Source organism: Hordeum vulgare, chromosome 7H (genome assembly GCF_904849725.1).
Source record: "Hordeum vulgare subsp. vulgare chromosome 7H, MorexV3_pseudomolecules_assembly, whole genome shotgun sequence".
Classification (NCBI taxonomy): Eukaryota; Viridiplantae; Streptophyta; class Magnoliopsida; order Poales; family Poaceae; genus Hordeum; species Hordeum vulgare.
In genome coordinates, this window is record NC_058524.1 from 587799970 (window position 1) to 587805328 (window position 5359).

A 5359-nucleotide genomic window follows, 5' to 3' on the forward strand; every position below is an offset into this window, starting at 1 on the left:
GGGTACATCGTTCGGGATCCAACGAGGGTGATTCCTCGGATTCCCCCCGATGTTACGACCACACAGTTACTCGACCATGTTACTGGGATCATTGGTGTTTAGTTGTAAGCCGGGTGGATTCCCGCGAGACTGTGTTGTTGGCCTAATTAAAATGCTAATGGATTTGGGTATTTGATCTGGGTTGGTCGGAGACCTTTTCGCACTAACCGGCTACGCGGGAAGAATTATGGGTACTCGGCGTCGCGGTATCAGCCGAAGCTTTTCAGATGCCAGCAGTGTAGCGGCGCGCGCCCGAGTGGTCCCGAGATGCATCGCGCTTGTGATTAAGGGATGCTAGGACTGACGTCGGCCACCCACGCCACGTGCAGGAGCGTGAAGGGGAACTGGGCCCATGAACCCTTTGTGCTTAGGATTTAGACCGGCGGGCTGGCCTCTCTGATTAGTCTTAGGTGGGGCTGCGACGTGTCGATATTCCGAGGCCGGGCAGGACCCAGAAAAGTATGTCCGGCCAGAGTGTTATCGAGCGTGACGGGACATGTGGTGCACCCCTGCAGGGATGAAAATTAACTATTTGGATAGCCGTGTCCACGGTTACAGGACGACTTGGAGTTGTGCCCCGATCTTATACAACTACAATTGTTACTTAACTGGAATTAGTTTGCCTCGGGATTGCTTCCTCGCAGGGAGTCGAGGGAGGATCTTTAGGCGTGACCTCACTTTAATATTGCTGCAACAATATGACTATTAATGTGTTACCCCTGTTCTACTCTCGTCTATTGCTGCAAGACCCTGAAGATGCTAGTCTTCGATAGGACTAGGCCTTCTCTCTCTATTCTCGCATTGCTGCAGTCAGTCCACATATAACCCCCCTTCTTTGATACTGATGCATAATTAGAATAGTTCTGATGTAAGACTTGCGAGTACTTTGGATGAGTACTCACCGCTGCTTTGCTCCCCCCTTGTCCCCTTGATCCGTTTGCTGCGACCAGATGATGAAGCCCGGGAGATGGAGGTCCCCGCCGCCGACGACTGCTACCCCGACGGTGCCTACTACTACGTGGAGGCCGCTGATGATCAGGAGTAGTTAGGAGGTTCCCAGGCAGGAGGCCTCGCCTCGTTCGATCGTTGTATCTTTTGTGCTAGCCTTCTCTAAGGCACCCCATGTTTTATGTCTGTACTCAGATATTTGTTGCTTCCGCTGACTCGTGTGTTTATCGAGCTTTCGTATTCTAGTCCTCGAGGCCCCTGGCTTGTAATATGAAGCTGATGTTATTTTTATTTGTGTCTAGAGTTGTGTTGTGATATCTCCCCGTGAGTCCTTGGGTTTGATCGTACGCATTTGCGTGTATGATTAGCGTACGATTAAGCCGAGGGCGTCACATAGCATGTGTAAGAAAGTAGAGAGGCTTAGGCAAAAACTGGATCCACTTCGTGTACAAAACAGACAATCTCCTTCGAAGTATCAGGGTTTCATACGGAAACTCGTCTCTTACAAAGGGATTTCAATTCTTTTGAACTTATTTGAACCCCCTTGTTTTTGTGTGTTCAAAATGCACCATTCAAAGCCACATCATCAATTTACAACCCTTTCTGACTTCATTTGTTATTTTTCATGCATTTACTGATTATTTTGAGCTATAAGACCATGAAATTTAAAAGCATTTGAAATGAACTCTGAAAAGGTTCCAGGTTGGCATGGTATCATCATTTCACCCACATAGCATGTGCAAGAAAGTAGAGAGGCTTATGGCAAAAATTGGATGCACTTCGTGTACAAAACAGACAATCTCCTTCGAAGTATGAGGGTTTCATACGGAAACTCGTCTCTTACAAAGGGATTTCAATTTTTTTGAACTTATTTGAACCCCCTTTTTTCTGTGTTCAAAATGCACCATTCAAAGCCACATCATCAATTTACAACCCTTTTTGACTTCATTTGTTATTTTTCTTGCATTCACTGATTATTTTGAGCTATAAGACCATGAAATTGAAAAGCATTTGAAATGAACTCTGAAAAGGTTCTAAGTTGGCATGGTATCATCATTTCACCCACATAGCATGTGCAAGAAAGTAGAGAGGCTTACGGCAAAAACTTGATGCACTTCATGTACAAAACGGACAATCTCTTTCCAAGTATCAGGGTTTCATACGGAAACTCGTCTGTTACAAAGGGATTTCAATTTTTTTGAACTTGTTTGAACTCCCTTGTTTTTCTGTGTTCAAAATGCACCATTCAAAGCTGTAAGACCATGAAGTTGAAAAGCATTTGAAATGAACTCTGAAACAAAAGTACATACATAGTTCTCCAGAGCATTAAAACCAAAGTACATACATAGTTCTCATTGAACAACATATAGCTCTCCAGAGCATCTAGTTAAACCATACATTGAAATTATGTAAAACATTTCAATGCAAAAACAAATGCGATCATAACCGCAACCAAGGTAACAACTGATCCAACTACATGATGATACCAAGCCTCGGTATGAATGGCATATTTTCTAATCTTTTTAATATTCAACCGCATTGCATCCATCTTGATCTTGTGATCATCGACGACATCCGCAACATGCAACTCCAATATCATCTTCTCCTCCTCAATTTTTCTTATTTTTTCCTTCAAGTAATTGTTTTCTTCTTCAACTAAATTTAACCTCTCGACAATAGGGTCGGTTGGAATTTCCGGTTCAACAACCTCCTAGATAAATAAATTCTATGTCACATTGGTCGGCATAATTGTCATAAACAATAAATGAACCAAATAGTTATGAAAAGATAATATATACCACATCTGAATCATAGACAGGACGAGGGCCGACGGAGCAGATACCAAAACAATCGCACTATATAATAACAAGGAATAATAAAAGTAAGAAAATTAGATAAGTATTTATCTGAAGTCAGAATTTCTTTTCTTTCTGAAAGAATATAAGAACAAGAGGCTCACCACGGTGGTGCCGGCGACGAGATCGGCGCGGGCGATCGACGGCGCTGAAGACGGGGCGGGGACGGGGCGTGACGGACCGCTAAATCTAGACAAATCTCGTTGAAAATGGAGCTTGGAGGTCGAGTTTCGAGAGGAGAAAGTTTAACTAGTGTGGCTCGGTCATTTCATCAAACACCTCATGTGCATAGGAGGTGAACTAGAGCACCCAAATGCCCTCCCCTCGCCGGCGTGACAAAAACAGAGCACTGTGGAGTGCTCTGCCGCGGCGGTGGGTATATGTAGGCAAGTTATTTGTCCCGGTTCGTGGCATGAACCGGGACTAAAGCCAACCCTTCTGTCTCGGTTCAAGCCACGAAATGGGACCAATGGTTGTGGGCCAGCAGCGAGTACCATTGGTCCCGGTTCGTGGCTCGAACCGGGACAAATGGTTCCACACGAACCGGGACCAATGCCCACGAGGCCCCGGCCGGCCCCCTGGGCTCACGAACCGGGTCTAATACCCCCCATTGGTCCCGGTTCTTCGGTCCCAGTTCTTGAAGAACCGGGACTAATGGGCTGGCCAGGGCTGAACGGTAGCCCTGTTTTCTACTAGTGAGATCATCGAAAGTACTTTTCCGCCACCGCAAGCTTCTGTCTCCGCAAGATCCCATCTGGGGCACGTTCTGGTGCCCTGTCGGAGGGGGGATTCGGATACGGAGGGCTTCTTCATCAACACCATTACCTCTCCGATGATGCGTGAGTAGTTCATCATAGACCTACGGGTCCACAGCTAGTAGCTAGATGGCTTCTTCTCTCTCTTGGATCTTCAATACAAAGTTCTCCATGATCTTCATGGAGATCTATCCGATGTAATCTTCTTTTGCGGTGTGTTTGTCGAGATCCGATGAATTGTGGATTTATGATCAGATTATCTATGAATCTTATTTGAGTTTCTTCTGATCTCTCTTATGCATGATTTCATTGTTGGAATTATGCCCTAGAGGCAATAATAAATGTATAGTTATTATTATAATTCCTGTATCAAGATAATAGTTTATTATCCATGCTATAAAATTGTATTGAATGAAGACTCATTTACATGTGTGGATACATAGACAAAACATCGTCCCTAGCATGCCTCTAGTTGGCTAGCCAGTTGATCAATGATAGTCAGTGTCTTCTGATTATGAACAAGGTGTTGTTGCTTGATAACTGGATCACGTCATTGGGAGAATCACGTGATGGACTAGACCCAAACTAATAGACGTAGCATGTTGATCGTGTCATTTTGTTGCTACTGTTTTCTGCGTGTCAAGTATTTATTCCTATGACCATGAGATCATATAACTTACTGACACCGGAGGAATGCTTTGTGTGTATCAAACGTCGCAACGTAACTGGGTGACTATAAAGATGCTCTACAGGTATCTCCGAAGGTGTTAGTTGAGTTAGTATGGATCAAGACTGGGATTTGTCACTCCGTGTGACGGAGAGGTATCTCGGGGCCCACTCGGTAATGCAACATCACACACAAGCCTTGAAAGCAATGTAACTTAGTGTAAGTTGCGGGATCTTGTCTTACGGAACGAGTAAAGAGACTTGCCGGTAAACAAGATTGAAATAGGTATGCGGATACTGACGATCGAATCTCGGGCAAGTAACATACCGAAGGACAAAGGGAATGACATACAGGATTATACGAATCCTTGGCACTGAGGTTCAAACGATAAGATCTTCGTAGAATATGTAGGATCCAATATGGGCATCCAGGTCCCGCTATTGGATATTGGCTGAGGAGTCTCTCGGGTCATGTCTACATAGTTCTCGAACCCGCAGGGTCTGCACACTTAAGGTTCGACGTTGTTTTATGCGTATTTGAGTTATATGGTTGGTTACCGAATGTTGTTCGGAGTCCCGGATGAGATCACGGATGTCACGAGGGTTTCCGGAATGGTCCGGAAACGAAGATTGATATATAGGATGACCTCGTTTGATTACCGGAAGGTTTTCGGAGTTACCGGGAATGTACCGGGAATGACGAATGGGTTCCGGAAGTTCACCGGGGGGGGCAATCCACCCCGGGGAAGCCCATAGGCTTTGGGGAGACACACCAGCCCTTAGTGGGCTGGTGGGACAGCCCCAAAGGGGCCTATGCGCCAAGGATAAGAAATCAAAGGAAAATAAAAAAAAAAGAGGGAGGAGGTGGGAAGGGAGGAGAACTCCCTCCCACCAAACCTAGTCCAACTCGGTTTGGGAGGGAGAGTCCTCCCCCTTGGCTCGGCCGACTCCTTGGGGGTCCTTGGACCCCAAGGCAAGGCCCCCCCCCTCCCTCCTCCTATATATATGGAGCAATTAGGGCTGATTTGAGACGACTTTCTCACGGCTGCCCGACCACATACCTCCACGGTTTTTCCTCTAGATCGCGTTTCTGCG